Here is a 16,581-nt window from a genome sequence, read left to right on the forward strand (position 1 = left end):
GTATGTCCAGATTGATGATCGCAGTCTACACGGGACTAGGTCCTAATTTGACATACTTATGTCAATGTTTCTTTTTTCTCCTTTTAAGATTGACCTTCACAAGGTTATGAAAGATTATTGCCTTCACTCGTTGGATGATTACACAATATTATTATACAGCCACATTAACATACCTGTTTTGTACTGACCTTGGTGCACTGGGTGTTCGAGAAGAAAATATATTTTAAATAATGTTGTTTCTCATTGAGTTTTCTAAGTCGATTTATGCGTTCAGGATGATGGTACTGGAAAATGCTTTTAAGCAACTGCGTTCCATAGTAGCTTATCACACTACTCGTAATATATATTTAGTGAGGCAAACAGGATTCAACCACTTGAGTCATTGAAGAAATATTTTGGTAGTTAAACATGAATATTAATTGAATTGCACTAGTGGATATCTGTGCAATGAAGTCATAAATACTTAGTACTACATGTGTATATGGTATTTCGAATACGTAACTTTGGTTGCTACGGGAGACTAGGGTTTTATTCCCGATCGAATCTAATGTGGTTCGGATCACACGTTATGATGTAGGTTCAGTGGCGGCGATTGGACATTAAAAGTGGGGGCAAGACATGATCTGAATATTTGTATATCAATGTTAGGTTTTCTGGTTGTTCCTAACACTTCGTTTGACAAAAGGTTGTATAACTAATAGGATACTATGTTTTTCAGTTATTTCATATTTTATTAAGTAAATTGACAAAAGCAACGTAGGCACTCTTAAACAACGAAGGAGGCCCGGGTTCGATTCCCGGCGGGAGCTCATGTGGTTCGGATTCCACGTTAATCAGTAGGTCCACATCTCATATAGCCTCGCTGCTGAACGGGACGTTAAACTCAAAATCAACTCAACTCTTAAACAACGAAGATGTAAGAAGAGATTAGATTCCTTGCTCATAAACATCTTAAAAAATCCTGTCTGGAAAATTGTGTGCTCAGGTCAGTGGCGTAACTAAAGGTTTGGGGGCCTCAACGCAGACAGCGTGGAGTAGGGCCCCTTTTCTACATCCCACTTCATGATTTGGGGCCCCCCGCAATGTCTCGGGGGCACTTATTTACGCCCCTGGATCAGATTATTTAATAACAATTTTTTTTAACAAACAAATACCAAGAAAGAATAATATTAACCATAATAATGAATAATGGCGCTTGTTTTGTAAAAGTTATATTGAAGCTGGGGATTAAAGAACAACTTATATTTTTAATTCCATACATGGCATGAAGTGTATGTTATTACTCTTAGAAAATGAAAAATAGTAAATACTACAAGCATATGCTACGACATATAAAGAAATACGCAATTGCAATATTAATCGCTTTGAATTGTGATTAAAATACAATTCCGGTAGCTTTCTTAAATGTACGGGAAGACAAATAACCAATACGTACTCACGCAGCGTCAAATATCATATGGCACCATTTTTCTCTATGAACCAATAATACATACAAAATTTTTACATTTCCAAATTAAATTATAGGGCTACATATTAAGGAGTCACTTCAAAAAAGTGAGGGGCAACTGCCTCCGCTTGCCCCCCTAATCGCCGCCCCTGTGTGGGTCCACTCTCATACAATTTAATTCATGAAAGGGATGCTACTCAAACCGAAAAATCGAATTCTGAATCAACCTAACGGGAAGGTAGATACAGTTAGTGTAGATCAGTAGCTTTGACTTAACGTGAACCACAAACACTTCTTATTTATATCTCAGATCCATGATTTTATTTTTTTTTCTTTTTCTTTTTAAAAGATAGCATTATAGTTCAACGTAAAAGATAGCTACGATAATGCTGCTGTATCTATTAAACCTTCATGGGCATTTTAAAATTGTAATTTATGGCAAAATGCTTGAGCACTGCTGCTCGATTACGAACTAAATATATAAAATACATTATCGTTGTAAACCCTTTAACGGATTAATGAATAAGGCGTATAAATATCCCATATCTCATACATGTTAGCGAATACTTTAATTTAGATTTTTGAAATAAATAGCTAGAGAGATGTCTCGGCCGAGTTCGTAAATAGAGTTAATTTGTTAACGGATTAACGGATAACGGTGACTTGAACGGTGTCTATTTACACCCTATATCTCATACATGTACTGAATTTCTGAATCCTGTTTTTGCAATAAATAGCTAAAGAGATGTCTCGGGCGAGTTGGTAAATGGAGTTAATTTGTTAACGGATTAACGGATAACGGCGACTTTAACGGTGTCTATTTACACAAAATATCTCATACATCTAACTGAATTTCTGAATTCTGTTTTTGCAATTGATAGCTAGGGCGATTATATCGACCGAATTCGTTAATGAAGTAAATCCGCTAGAGGGTTAACGGATAACAGCGACTTTAACAGAGTCTATTTATAGCCCATATGTCATACATGTAAGCGAATTCTTGAATTTAGATTTTTGAAATAAATAGCTACAGAGATGTCTCGGCCGAATTCGCTAATGAAGTCAATTCATTAACGGACGACCAGGTAACGGTGGATATCTGTAGTTCATGTCCTATATATGTTAGAGAAGAATTTTTGAATTGTTTTCTCAACAGTCTGTAAGCTATATACACTCAAAATAATTATTTCTTTTTCTTTTTTTCGAGAAGTGAAAGGCCAATGAGAAATTTTCATAATTGATAATTAAATGATAATAAATGTAAAATGGAGAAGAAAAAGAACAGTTTCTACATTCAATTTAAGACGATTTAGTTCCACTTAATGGTTTTACTTCTTGACTTTTGTTTTTTTAAATATTATTTAATCTTTTTTAGTTATTTATTTTTTTCACTTATGTTAGAAACAGAGAAACACTGACAGGAACGAATTCGGAAGTTAAAGGTGCTGTTTCTTTACTAATGGATTTTTCTGTCGAAATACTTTTTTTTAAATGTAAAATCAAAGAGAAAAACTACCGAGAGTTATTGTATCGTAAGCTCCTAAATAAATAAGAGTAACAGTAATTCTTTTACGTAACATTAGGGCAAAATCTTAAAAAAAAAAAAAAAAAAAAAAAAAAAGCTATTGAACAAACCAAACTAAGAACCAGGTTTCCTGCCATTTCCACTTCGATAGAGATTATTAAATTTGTGTTTTTATGATGACATAATTTGAGTTTGAGGTGTTTAGAACGTTCCCATTTTTTTCTTTTTCATTTGCAGTCCAGTGTTTTATTTACAATAGCGTTGTGCTAATTACATTATCTTCTATATTTTTCTATATGTCAAAGTCCAGTAAGTGTGGAACATTACTTGGTACCTGCTGTTGCGCTTCCCGTGCCCTATCCCGAATGGTGAACACCTTTTTAGTATGACAATTTGGTAAAAACATGGAGAGGCAATTTTCCTTTCTTACTTTGCTGGTTAGCACGTATGATCTTAATTGTTCGATTTTGCAGTGCCGTAAAAAGGACCCCAATCGGCATGCCATTTTGAAAGTGTAATTGTTAAACCTTGATTCACTAACAACGATTCCACTCTCCCGGGAATCGATTTATATATTTGTTATCCCGGTTCTATTGCGGATTTTTTTTTTCTTCTCGGAGTCCCTTTCTGCAAAAATATCTTCTGCTGGGTATAATGAATAAGAAACTCGTACCTCTTGCATCGTCGATTCTTATGGCTTTGGATGTTTGTGAGGTCACTCTATCAATATCTAGTGTGATGTAAATTACATAAACTCCTCAATTTTATTTCTTTTTTCAAGATTTTAAAATACAGCGAAATGAGCCTTCTATACTAGTGAGAGGTAACAATGAAGTATAGAAGTATACTGTGGAAAGTAGTCAGCTAAGGCCAATACTTTGAGACACCACCCTATAATTCTGCTGATAGAACAGAACAAATTGGAAATCGTTACTCATGATTCTCAACTAAATAGATGGGTGCAGCATTTGAAAACCGGGTTCCTTGATTACTAAGCTATATTTACGTTTTCTTAAAAAACATAAGTCTCAAGATCGCGTTCGTCAATAATAGTATTCTATCCAAACGTGTTAGACAAGGTTGAAGGAGAAAATCTTTTGAAGGTATAGACAGTGGCGTATTTAGGGAGGGGGGCTTCCGGGCTTAAGCCCCCCCGAAATCTTACTTACTATAGTAAAGTATATGAAATATCTTGCAGAATTTTCACACTTTCATTCAAAGCCCCCCCCCAAAAAGTTAGCAAAGTCACCCCCGAACCAAAATCGTAAATACGCCACTAGGTATAGACATAGCGTATAAGTATGGTCTCCACCTAGAGCTTTAGAGTTCCACTCCGAAATCGAGAAGACTGGATAAAGCACTAAAAATTAATGAAATTGAACTTTGGAAATATTAATCTCGTACAATGGATGCATAATTATGTAGCAATTTCTACTATGTTATGACTCATTAGTGAAAGGTGCAATTTTAAAGCTAACCACATTCATCTTGGTTTACGTAGAAATGATGATTAGTCAAGCAAAACTGCAGAAATATAAAGGACATGGGTTAAGTAAATAATATTCACCCCAGAACAAACTACTATCTTACAATCAACCAAATATTTGATCCATGCGTTAATGAACTTAAAGAAAGAGGAAAGTTATGGTAATACTTCCGTTTAATACGAGGGCTATCCAGAAAGTAGATTACGTTTTGGAATAAAAAATCAACAAAGTATAGGAAACAAATTTTATTATATACAGATGAAAGCCACACACAAATACTACTTTTCGACATAGTCACCATTCAAATTAAGGCATTTATCGTAGCGATGTACGAGCTTGGAAATTCCTTCGTCGAAAAATTCGGCCGCCTGCGACTTCAACCACTTCGTTACCTCTTCTTGCAGCTGTTCGTCGTCATCAAAACGCTGCATAGCCAGCCACTTCTTCATTGCTGGGAATAGATGGAAGTCGCTCGGTGCCAGGTCGGGACTGTACGGCGGATGAGGAAACAACTCCCACTGAAAAGATTCAAGAACTTCACGCGTGACATTTGCCGTGTGGGGCCGGGCGTTGTCGTGAATCAACAAGATCTTAGAGCTCAACATTCCTCTGCGCTTGTTTTGAATTGCTCTTCTGAGGTTTTGCAGAGTTTGGCAATACCTTTGAGCGTTTATTGTAGTGCCTCTTTCCAGGAAGTCCACCAAAATCACACCTTTTCTGTCCCAAAAAACAGTCGCCATCATCTTCCTTGCCGACATTGTTTGCATGCATTTCTTGGGTTTTTGGGGAGAACCTGTGTGCCCCCACTGCATTGATTGCAATTTCGTTTCACAGTTCACGTGTTTCACCCATGTTTCGTCACCAGTAACGATGCGATCGAGTAAAGAGTCACCATCCTTATCGTAGGCGTAAAAAAAGTGCAACGCTGCAGCCATTCGCTGATTTTTGTGGTCCTCTGTCAAGATTTTTGGAATCCATCTTGCACAAAACTTGTGGTAACCAAGCTTTTCGCTGATGATTTCGTGCAACAAACTTCGCGAAATTTGTGGAAAACTCAAAGAAAGTTCCGTTATTGTGAACTTTCGATTTTCACGGACTTTAACATCGACTTTTTCGACAAGTTCGGCAGTCACTTTGCTGGGTCTCCCACTTCGATCTTCGTCGTGAACATTGGTTCGGCCATTTTTAAATCTTATGACCCACTGTCGCACTCCACCTTCAGTGATAATGTTGTCCCCATACACTTCACACAGCTGCCGATAGATTTCTATCGGTTTACAGTTTTTTGCTGTCAGAAACCTTATTACTGCACGCACCTCGCAGCTCGCGGGATTTTCAATTAACGCAGACATTTCAAACCGTCACAGTATCTTAACGGAGCACAGCACGAACCTCTCACTAGCACGGCTAGATGCCGACTGAGCTGCGCAACGCTCTGACCTCAAGATGGCCGCGCTAGCCCCGCCCCTAGCGGACACAGACGAAAACGTAATCTACTTTCTGGATAGCCCTCGTACTTGTATTTCATGAGTTTCTCAATCACTTCCTCGAATTACTCTCATCTACGGAAAGGTCACATCATTAAAAATCAAGAGATAAGGTCACACGTGTCAGTCATCCATTCATGTAATTGGAATTTTGAAATTTAACAACAACAACAAAAAAAAAAAAAAAAAAAAATGAAATAAGCAAGAAAAGGTCACCTTTGCTACATTGTGATAGCTTACAAATCTTATTGTACACTTAGTAACGAAATAATATATCTATCTTATACATACTCTTCGCTAATAATTTCAGAAGCTTAAATCCAATTGGAATAATATTTACTTTAGCAAGGAGAAAATATAATTCTTTTTGTGAGGACTCAGCGTTTCAAGAATAGATTCCACCTACTTTCCTAATTAAAATATAAATATTAGACTGAAATTACTTTTGGTATCAATATTTTATCCCCGAAAGCTATGAGAGATAGCTAGAATACAGATATACTTAACGCTCTACCAAAACTGGAAGTGGATAGGTCTGTCTCTTTTAATTTCTATATTGAAAATCAATAATTTCGAAATACGTAAAAATTATTTTGTTTCTTTGAGAAACTACGTGAGAACCCATAGTACACTGTGTTGGTGAATTCGATGTCTCATTTCCGCTGTAAGTGTCTTATTTTCACGCACCGCCAGTTGTGTCAGCTTCTCTCGGATGTTGCTTAGTTGCTGAGTATGAATGAATGAGTAAGGGGGATTAACGGGGACGGCAGCATCGAAGCTATATGTTCCCGTCTCGATGAATTGCTTAGTTGCTGATACACAGTCCGTAGCATACCGTTGCACTATGAAAGTCACAGCGGAATGTCTAACAACAAATCCGCGTTCGTGACAGTATTTAACTATACTAAAACAACTAAAATGTGCATCGGAAAATACTGCAATATAGTCTCTTCAGAATCGATTTTTTTTTTTTTTTTTTTTGTGACATTAGATAGCAACGTTGCATGGTAAACAGTGCCGGATTTACGTATAAACTAAACGAGCTGTAGCTTAGGGCTCCATTTCCTTGGGGTTCAAAAATATTTAAAGAAAGAAAAAATGATTGAAATGTAATTTCCAAATAACAAGAAAAAGCAAATAAGATAAAACGCACATACAACAATGGTGTTTTGTATTGTTATGTACTAGGTTTTTATGAGGCAAGTAATAGGGCTGTATTTCTTACCCCCATTTGTAATGAGGCCCTTGTTATCCAGCCCCGCTTATAATGGAGTCCAGGTTTCCCAGCTCTCCTTGTAATGGGCCCTTGTCTCCATTTAGATATCCATTAGATCTATAAATTAGCATATATAACATATATTAAAATTTGAAAAAACGGCGACATTTTGTCGCTGGAAAAGAAAGCTTGACGTATAAAGGGCCCCTTTCAATAGCTTAGTGCCCTATCAAACCTAAATCCGGCACTGATGCTGAATGGTGAAATTTTCACTTTTCTGCACTCCGCCTATGCTAACCATGAACTTTGTATTTCGCATATACGGAAGCCTATCAGGTGTCAGTCTCCGTATTCGCTATTCACTGTGGAGTATTTAAGATTTTGTTTCGGGAGGATCTATGCACATCACGTAAATAAGCATTTATGTTTTTCCCTTTTGGGTGCCGACACTTCGGTGCGAGCGGTCCCGGATTCGATTCCCGGTGGGGGCACTCGGTCGAAAAAGTGTAAAACGCTTTTTCAGGCCAGCCACCCTGAATGAGGTTTTCCTGGGTTTTCCTCATTCACACCAGCCAAATGCCGGGGTGGTACCTAACTTATACGCCCAGGCCGCTTCCTTCCTTCCCCAATCCTTTCTTCCTTCCCTTTCCCCAGATAGTGTGCTCGCCGAGGGATGTCATTCCTCAAAACGTGACAGGCTAAATGGCCATAGATGCCGAAAGCCCAGAAAAAAATAAAAAATAAAAAAAAATAATGAAGTTGTGCATATAACATATTTTTGGGGAGGCTTGAACCTGATAGCCACCTTCATAAATACGCCACTGGCTATTCATATTAGTGAGATCTATCTTTATTTGCGTGACTAGACGTGCCATTTTTAGCGGGATGTTTCTTTAAAAAAAAAAAATCTTCCGGTGTCCTGAGAAAAAACTCATAGGGAACGCAAGATGTCGGAAGACGTGGGAGATTAATAATAATTGACAGGACTTATTTTGCTGGAAGTAATTGTTATTTATTTATGTTTTCTATATATAAAAATTACACTGTTAACTAATATAAGTGTCTTCTGTTGCTTTTCTTTACCTAACAGTGAGCCATATACTCCGTTACTTACATTCTACTTGTAAAGCATGACTTCAAAACTGCCAATATTGTGATACGTAATGTAAAGGTTTAACTTAAAATACACTTTTAAATTTAGGCTATATGATAACTTTTCCCCCTTTAATCTTTATGGAAACTGTTGTGATTGCAAAATTGTCATTCGAAACAAGATAATTTTTGGGGTAAACAAGCAAAAACGGTTACGTAGAGAGAGAAAATTATGTTGTCACAAGCATTCCATCTGTACAAGGTATTTCCGCATTTCCAATGACATTTGTGGTTACAAGACACACAGATAGTCTGTGAGTGCCTCCTGGGCCAATTACCTTTTTTTTTTTTTTTTTTTTTTTTTTTTTTTTTTTTTTTTTTTTTTTTTACTCCCTCCTTTTGTTACGTGTCATCTAATTAGATATCGTCAAAGGCCAATGAGAGAAGGAAAGGTTATATTCAATTCATACGTACTCCGTTTGGTCAACATTGTGTAGCAGTGATTTGACATTGGATGTTTTCGCTTGTGTATACATATGTAGAGACTCAGAAGTGTGTGTGTGGGAAGTCTTAAAATATAGGTCATTGGAACTAAATGAGTCTGAAAAGAAGCATGCCAGACTGTTAAGGCCACGAAATATTGAAAGTTTTTTTTGTTGTTGTTTTTGGAAGAAGATGACATTGAGGTCCTAAATGACCGGAAGAATACTTTGTTAAGAGACCGCGTGTAATGGCTGTATATATATAAATAAAAGCACACCACCTCGAGAAAACCAGTAGTCGTAGTTCTTTTAGTGTTGGGTGCTTTTCGGTCTTTCAGCTGGCTCAGTGTACAAACACTTGAAAGATGATGAAAGTTCAGGTAAGACTTTTTATATCTTAAGTGCACAGGTGACAAAGTGAAAGTGAAAGGGTATTTCTTTCTTTCTCCAAAATCTTATACTTTTTTTTTCTTTTCACAGTTGCTTGGGAGATAAAATAAATTGTGGCGCTGTTAAAATACGTTTTCATACAAGAAAAAGTGTAAATATTGTTTTAGTCTTTTAATCACCCTCATTATCATAAGTATTCTCGGACTTTTCAGCGGTTTACTGGCTAGCGTGTACACGTTTGGTGCACGATATCCAAGAGTTCGATTCCCAATCAGTGTTGCAAGATTTGAAGATTAAAAAGTAGCAAGGTTGTGCTACAAAAGTAGCGGATTTGAATTATTTGTAACCCAAACGGAAAAATGAATTATTTTGCAACTATACACTTTAATTAACCATGAACTGGGAAGACGATGGTAGTATGAAATGAGCGATCTTTCTTATTGCCAAGGAAACATGTTTGCTTAAGAGGCCTCATCCCGACAAAATTAAAATACCGCTAATTTTACAGCAATTATGTGATATCTTCAAATAGATAAAAGATAATTGAAATGTGGAACAAGAGCGCCCTAGACAATATTATTTTGCGTGAGGTACCATTATGACAAGTCACCTACTGGCTTTCAGTTTTCAGCCGTTTAGAAACGCGAAAATAAATGCCGATTTCAAAATGGCTCGAAATCGAAAGCAGATAAGTGAGTCTTGATAACGGCGTCTCATGTTAAATGATATTGTTTAGGGCGCTCTTTTTCCACATTTCGATTACCTTTTTTAGCCAATTACTGTAAAATTAGCGGTATTTTAATTTCGCCGGGATGAGACCTCTTAAGTGAGTTTTGTGTACTCTGAAAAAGACTTTATAATTACAACGTTTACAGTATGCTTTCTCCCTATTATTCCTTATTTCTTTAATTCATTTGCTAACTTCTTTATGTGGAAGTCATGGATTTTGGAAGTTTTTAATGTACTTACTCATTATTTTAATACGAATAATGTAGTAACACAAAATTAATAAATTTGCACTTTTACATTCACACAGCTCTATTCAACTATCAGGCCTAGATATTAACTGAGATAGCAACGCGATCAGTAATATTACCACAGCACAAATTCAACAAAAGTTCAGTGTTGTCAGATCTGGAGATTAAAAAGTATCAAAACAAGAATTGAACTAATATCGAATATGTTAGATCTAGTAAAACTATTGTTCATTCTGAATAGAATACTCAACAAGCAAAACATTTATTGTATTATATAAAACTAACAATTTGTGATTTCATATATGAAAATAAGAAAGTAGCGCTATAGTCTGAAGATAATTTAAAAATAGCCCAAAAAGTAGCGTATCGCCCAATTTGAAATTTTGGTAGCGAGAACACTTTAAAAATCGCCCAACTTGCAACTTGAAGCCCAATCGGGCAATACTCTTCCCCATTGGAGAGCATGAACTCTGACGTATTACGGTGTTTCGGATTCCAACTTAAATTGTAAGTCCATGTCTCGTTTAACCTCCGTGCTGAAATGGACGCTAAATTCCAATCCAACAGACAAATCCCACATATTATCCTATTATTGGCAGGTCAATTCCCGAAATACAGAAAACGTGCTATTATTCTAGCTGATCGCCAGATGAAACGCCACGAATATACTGAACCCACAAATAATTATAATCGGTAATGGTTTTGTTTTCTTTGCAATTTAACCCTTAACATACCAAGTCTAAGTCTTCAACGTTGTATACCAATGGGTCTTGTGAGATCCCCATGAGTTTTTATAAATTTTCTCCACATAATGGTGTAGAAGGTTACAGAATTATGTTCTTTGAATGTCTTAAGGTGTATTTAAGTTAAATAAGCATTGCTGACATGAAATAATATACACGGTGGACCGAAAGTAGGTGACAGTCCTGTCACAGGAAAGTCTGTCAGGCAAGAGGTCCACATTGGTCATAGATGATTAGTGGGGGTGAGAAACCTACGAAACGCACGACCGCCATCTTGAAGTAAGCCATTTTGAATATTATTTTTTAAAATTGGAATGTAGGCATGCGGCACATATTTTAAGACTGTTTTTTATCAGGGATTTATTTTGTCATATCACGCAGCCTTGTCATGTTGACGACGGCGAGTCAACAGGTGCACCGAATTTGTCCATTTTCGCCCCATACATTGCAACAAACTTATTCGTTGGAATCCCCAGCAAAATATTCGCTGCCAGTGTCACTTTATTCTGAATTCACTTCAAGGTTATCTTCCTATTCTGACGCATCTCATTCTGGAATAAAGTCTTCATCAGATTCGCTCAAGATATCTGCCGGATCACTGAGATTCATTCGTCTAGCATCCGAACAACGTCATCATCTGAGATTTACTTGGGGGTAATTTTTTGAAAATTTTCAATGTTTATATTCTGAGAAAAACAAAAAATAAAACCATCAAAATTAGTAACGTAGTATACCAAGAGGAGTCCTGATGGGACACTAAGTGTGTTTTTATTTTTTTTTTTAAATAACGAACACTTCATAGATATAATTATGTAATATATATATATATATATATATATATATATATATATCTTTAACAGATGCAGGCCACATATAAAAATCAAGAATAAATTAGTTCTTATTGTTGCAGTTGTCTTACTAAAGTCACTCTCTGGGGTCCGTAGAAGACCCTGCTTGGTATGTTAAAGGATAAACAATCTATCGAAGACGAGTACTTTATTGTTCGATCAAAACTCTGTCGGTATTGCCATTATCACCACAGTCGACGTCCTCGTCTTAGTGGTATTTCTCACATTCAATATACTTGTTTTCAAATCGAAATACAATACAGTACAAATTACAGGCCCATTTTGTGTCATTTCAATGTTTCAAACACCTTGAGCGTATTAAGGATTTGATTGCATTGGATTTTTTTAAATTTAGCGTTTTGTTCAGCAGCGAAGCTATATAAGACGTGGAGGCACATCTTAATGCAAGATTCGAATCATATGAGCTCCGCGGGGAATCGAACACGAGTGCCCCATGCCAAAGGCGCGCACGCTATCCACATAACCACGACTTTTCAGCGAATTAAGTAAGTAAGCAAGTAAGTTAGGCCTATCGTGAAATACACTGCATGAATAACCCGCAAGTCAGGTAAACTGTACTCGAATAATCAAGAGTCAGCTATACAGAAGTTTTCATGAATTAATTTGTAGTTACTTTGCTTATTTTGGTGTAAGAATTGCTTTTCTTTAATATCTTCCATATTCCAGAATTTACTTCTTTTACAAGTCCCTTATTTTAATGTCATCACGTTTTTGGTCAGAATACAACTTCTCGGTCAGAAACTATCCCAACCAGTTTTTGGTCAGAAACTATCCCAACCAGTTTCTCTTCCTTGTTTTCAACAAGTAGTGTGTGTGTCACCGTCACGAAAACACAAACAATAGATTACAATCTGCTAGTTAAAGGTATATTTTTAACATATAGAGTAAATAAATAAATAAATAAATAAATAAACAACAATTTTCAGCAGTATAAAAACTGTCATTTACAATTCAGAACGAACGATATATATTAGTGCAATTCAAATTAGTTTTTCTTAATTACCTCGAAATCTGTGCATAAGAATGTGGTATATTTTTTAAGCTCCATTCAAATAACTTTCTCTCGATTTTCTTAAAATCTATGCATGAGGATGTAGCATTTTTAAGTGCCATTCAAATTAGTTTTCTCAATTTCCTCAAAATCTGTTCATGAGAATTTGGCATACTTCTTTTAGCGCCATCGATTTCCTCAAAATCTGTACATGAGAATGTGGCATATTTTTCAGCGACATTGAAATTAGTCTTCAGCGATTTCCTCGAAATGTATGCATGAGAATGTGACATATTATTTTTAGCACAATGAAAATTAGTTTTTCTTGTTTTCCTAGAAATTTGTGCATGAGAATGTAGCATTTTGAGCACCATTCAAATTAGTTTGTTTTTTATTTCCTCAAAATCTGTACATGAGAATGTAGCATACTTTTTCAGTTCCATTCAAATTAGTTCTTCTCGATTTCCTCAAAATCTGTGCATGAGAATGAGGCATAATCTTTTTTTTTAGTGCATTCAACTTAGTTTTTCTCAATTTCCTCGAAATCTGTGCATGCGAATGTGGCATATGTTTTAAACACCATTCAAATTACTTTTTCTTGATTTCCTTCGAAATTTGTGCATGAGAATGTAGCATATATTTTTTTTATCGTCATTCAAATTAGTTTTTCACCGTTTCCTGGAAATCTATGGATGAGAATGTATGATTATTTTTAGTGCCTTCCAAATTAGTTTTTCTCGATTTCCTCGAAATCTGTGCATAAGAGTTTGGTATCTTTTTCAGCGCAATTCAAATTAGTTTTTCTTGATTTCCTCGAAATCTGTGCATAAGAATCTGGTAGCTTTTTAACATCATTCAAATCAGTTTTTCTCGATTTCCTCGAAATCTATGTATGACAATGTGGCTTTCTTCTTTTAGCGCCATTCAAATCAGTTTTTCTCAATTTTCTTGAAATCTGTGCATTAGAATGTGGCATTCAAATTAATTTTTGTGGATTTTCTCGAAATCTGTGCATGAGAATATAGCATATGTTTTAAGCGCCATTCAAATTAGTTTTTCTTGATTTTCACGAAATTTATACATAAAAATGTGGCCTCAAATGTCTCATTTTCTCATCTTTCTTCGTCTTTCTCATAATATTCTATAATATGATGATTATATATGGGTCTTATAAAAGAATACGTATATATATATATATATATATATATATATATATATATATATATATAAGCTTATGTTTTCAATGCCTGAACAACTCATATATATTCCTGCCTATAATGTCACAATGCTGGAACTTTATTTTTGAAAATATTCAATGTTTTTTCTACGTTATAATCATAATATTCAACACTAAGATTCTTTGAATATACATTGCCCCGCCTCACTTGAGTTACTACCGTTCTATAAGCCTCCAAAGTTGTTTTCCGATGTGGGTGATCCTGTGGTATCTTTGGTTTCTAACACCGAATAATAAGCTTTCGTTTAACATGCAGATTTGAAATATGTAACAGCATGACGTAGGGCCGTTTGGAAAAAGAATAGATCTATAACTTTTAGTTCAGATGACAACACTGTGAACTTGATAATATTACAGAGTATATAAAACAATATCGTGTGTCAATATGATGGAAGGTACAAAATTTCAGTACTTTTTTTTATGTGTTGCTTTAAAAATTTGAAGGGCGCACCAAGATAAATGGTTCTACCTGTATATGCAGGGTCCTCGAAAAAGAATGTTGGAATTTCGTGGGACTGCTGTGCTGGATTGATTCCACTTAAATGATTCAATAAAACGCCATTTTCTTTAGAAACTTGAATAGTTTATTCAGCACAAAACCAAATATAGTGCTATCAAAAGTAGTGTTGCTCACGAAAAGAGAAGTACATTTTAAAATTCGATGTGAGACGAGAAACATGAAAATTCTCGTACTTTTAGGAGACGAGACGAAAAATTTCTTGAGTCTCACGGGTAACATTAGTTTACTCAACTCTTAGGTTCGAAACATTGTTTTAGTTTGACATAGTTCATAGTATAAAAACCATCAATTGATAAAGTGATTAGACGAATATAATGAAGAGGATTTGTAAATGTTTAAAGATACGCGGGTCATTACACAATATGCACCAATCATAAATATGGTTTAAATATTTTATATAACATTCGTGGACTTCTTGTTACGGGAAGGATTCTGGTAACTATTAGATAAACATAAATCACGGCATAAATTTTGTACATAAATTTATTGTATCTTGAAAATTTTGGAGACGAGACAAAAGAAGCTTTTTCGGCATTCGAAGTGAGACGAGAAAGAATTCTTCGTGAATAGAGACGAGACAAGATGAGAAAGATTATTTCTTGTCCATGTCATGGGCAACAATAACCACAATCTACAATATTAAGACACAAAAGTATGTGAAAGTGCAATTGCATGTTAGTATGTTTCTGTAGGTAAACTATTCAGAGTACAACACATATTAATCAATTTCATACAAGACCCTGTTGACTATGTCTGACGTACGTAGTAGTGCTATAATGGTGTTTGCTCTCAGGTAATTCCCGTTGTCGATTTTAACACAGTAAACAAGGTGTTTGATACGACCTGCTCCACATCCACAGGAAAGAAAAGAAAAATACCCATGAACATATACTAACATACAAACGCATCTTAACATTTTATTTATCACAGTATATTTTTTTAGTATCACAACATAGACTGAAAGTATTTGAGAACAGGATCCTGAGAAGAATATTCGGACCCAAGAGGAACGAGAATGGGGAATGGCGCAAGCTTCATAACGAGGAACTACATAGTTTATACGGTTTACCCAACATTGTTAGGGTCATTAAGTCTAGGAGGCTTAGGTGGGCAGGTCATGTAGCTAGAATGGAAGAAAGTAGAAACGCTTTCAAAGTCTTGACTGGTAGACCCATAGGAAAACGACCATTAGGAAGACCTAGGCGCAGATGGGAGGATAATATTAAGATGGATCTCGCAGAGATAGGAATACAAAGTAGAAACTGGATCCAATTAGCTAAGGATAGAAGTCAGTGGAGAGCTTTTGTGAACGCGGCACTGAACCTCCGGGTTCCATAGGCCACAGAGTTAGTTAGTTAGTTCAGTATAGTGGCACTGTATCCGTTTCTGCACTGAATAAATAAATTAATTAATTGAAGTGCCAAACAAAACAATGTACCATTCAACCACACAAGTGGCATCGCTCCTACCTAGCAGTTCTACAACACCCCATCATTCTTTTTCGAAGAACCTGTATAAGTAGATACTTTATATATATATATATCATGTACGTTTGTGGTTAATCATGTATTTATACTATCTCCCAAATAATTTAGTCAACTCAAAGTTAAAAAAAAAAGGTTTGAATTATTTGGTTTTTGAAGCTATATGGAATATGATCTACTGTTTAAAGAGCAACTCGAACCACTACTTTGTTTCTCTTCGTATTCTGTATAACCCAAGCGAGAATCGATTATGAAGAGCTCAACTCCAAAAGAGCCTAAGTCAAACAAAGTAAGTTTTTCAGGAGACGAATATTTTGTGTGTGTTTCCATCATTCTATTTCTGTAAAAGAAAAGTAATCTACATAAAACAAACTTGTAATTGCCTACTTTTCGTAAAATAACTGTGAAATAATCATCTATAGTAAGAGTTATATAAGCGTTTTTAGGCATGAGTCAGAAAATAACTTCAGAGAATACCGCTGACTAAGAACATTTTGGAAAACAACGTTGTTTTCCCTTGCCTACAATTAATTTGACTTATGGAGTTTTGGCATGAAACCCTGTTCAATATGCTGAAATAAAACTTAATAGAACCAATATTTCAAAATTGACAAAAATTGACTTAGGCTCTTTT

General features: G+C 35.6%; 1 protein-coding gene and 1 long non-coding RNA gene across 4 annotated transcripts in view; one reads left to right on the forward strand and one right to left on the reverse strand.

Moving 5' to 3' along the window:
• LOC145695036 (uncharacterized) overlaps positions 1–16,581 on the reverse strand; it is a 229,282-nt gene that overhangs the window by 99,724 nt on the left and 112,977 nt on the right. The window lies entirely within an intron of this gene.
• LOC145695039 (uncharacterized) overlaps positions 1–16,581 on the forward strand; it is a 43,080-nt gene that overhangs the window by 20,150 nt on the left and 6,349 nt on the right. Inside the window, exon 1 of one of the 2 annotated variants that reach the window (XR_014133108.1) lies at positions 8,657–9,116. The exons of the other annotated variant lie outside the window; for it this stretch is intronic. This is a non-coding gene — a long non-coding RNA (uncharacterized LOC145695039). Of the gene's footprint in view, positions 1–8,656; positions 9,117–16,581 lie in introns of those variants that run through there. 2 annotated transcript variants of the gene reach the window in all.

Source organism: Thermobia domestica, chromosome 9, assembly GCF_964235325.1.
Source record: "Thermobia domestica chromosome 9, izTheDome1.hap1.1, whole genome shotgun sequence".
NCBI classification, from domain to species: domain Eukaryota; kingdom Metazoa; phylum Arthropoda; class Insecta; order Zygentoma; family Lepismatidae; genus Thermobia; species Thermobia domestica.